The following is a 1,719-nucleotide window of genomic DNA, read 5'->3' as shown; positions in this document are numbered from 1 at the left end:
AGTTGGCACTGCGGCCGCCCCATTGAAATTATCACCGTTTTCTGCCAGCCATTGCCGCCTCTCTTGCTCCCCTCTACGCCTCCCTCAAGGGTAAGCCAAAGGACCTGAAGTGGGGTCCCCTTCAAGAAGCAGCCTTCTGTAATGCAAAGAAGGCCCTATCAACTGCTGCGGCTCTCACTTTTCCTATCCCACACGCCCCTCTCCTTCTCTCCACCGATGCCAGCGACGTCGCTATTGGTGCAGTACTCGAGCAGGTGGTCAAAGGCTCGCCCCACCCATTGGCCTTCTTCAGCAGAAAACTGTCAAAGGCAGAATCGGGTTATTCTACCTTCGATCGAGAATTGCTGGCAGTGCACTTGGCTGTCCGTCACTTTCGCCATTTCTTAGAAGGTACGCACAGACCACATGCCTCTGGTGCACGCCTTCACTCGACAGTCTGACGCCTGGTCCGCCCGTCAACGCCGACATCTCTCCGCCGTGGCTGAATACAATTGCACCCTCCAATATGTCCCTGGGAAAATGAATCCCGTTGCCGATGCTCTGTCAAGAAACACGTTAGCTGCCATTTAACTGGGATTGGATTACAATGCCCGGGCTAAAGCCCAACGACAGGATCCAGAGTATCAAGCTTGTAGGACATCCTGCACGTCCCTCCGTTGGGAAGATTTTCCCCTTGAAGACTCCAACACCACCCTCCTCTGTGATGTCAGTACTGGTAAACCGCGACCTTGGATTCCTTCTCCCATGCGCCGACAGGTGTTTGATTTCATCCACGGCCTTTCACATCCCTCGTGCCATTCTACTGCACAGCTGCTGGAGGCAAAGTTCATTTGGCATGGCATTTCTAAGGATGCTAAGGATTGGGTCCGCGCCTGTACTTCTTGCCAAACTTCCAAGTACAGTACATCGACACACGGATTCAGGAGTGGGCACCTTTCCTCAACCTCAGCGCCGTTTCGCACACATTCAAGTCAACGTTGTAGGCCCCCTACCCACATCACAAGGACATCGTTACCTGTTTACCATCATCGACCGCTCCACTCGTTGGCCTGAAGCCATTCCCATGGAAACTGCAACGTCCGCCTCATGTACATCTGCCTTACTCTCTGGATGGATTTCAAGATTCGGTATCCCTGAGCATATTACTTCTGACAGGGGAACCACTTCACCTCTCAATTTTGGACGTCATTAGCGAATCTCCTGGGCATCACCTTACATCAGACAACGGCCTACAACCCCGCTGCCAATGAAATGGTTGAACGTTTTCATCGCAACCTCAAAGCAGCTTTGATGTCCCGCTGCAAGGATTGCAACTGGTTTACTAAGCTTCTCTGGGTCCTCCTTGGACTAAGGACCACTCCTAAAGACGCCCTCGACGTCTCGGCAGCTGAAATGGTGTATGGCGACCCGTTGGTCGTCCCTGCCGAATGTTTTCCTTCTACAACCTCCTCCGACGATCTCCAGCGCATACGTCACGTCATGGGAAAATTTACTCCGTGCCGCCAGACTTACAAGCCCCCAGTGAAGCATCACATACCAACGGACTTGGACTCTGTAAAGCCCGTCTTCCTGCGCAACCACACCAGCAAGCAACAACTAACGCCCCCTTACACGGGCCCTTTTCTTGTGATCCGACGCAGTCCAAAAGCATTCCTCCTAAACATCCGGGGCAAAGAAGATTGGGTCTCCATTGATCATCTAATACCTGCTTATCTTCTG

Source organism: Palaemon carinicauda, chromosome 12 (genome assembly GCF_036898095.1).
Source record: "Palaemon carinicauda isolate YSFRI2023 chromosome 12, ASM3689809v2, whole genome shotgun sequence".
Lineage (NCBI taxonomy): Eukaryota > Metazoa > Arthropoda > Malacostraca > Decapoda > Palaemonidae > Palaemon > Palaemon carinicauda.
This window is presented reverse-complemented; position numbering follows the sequence as displayed.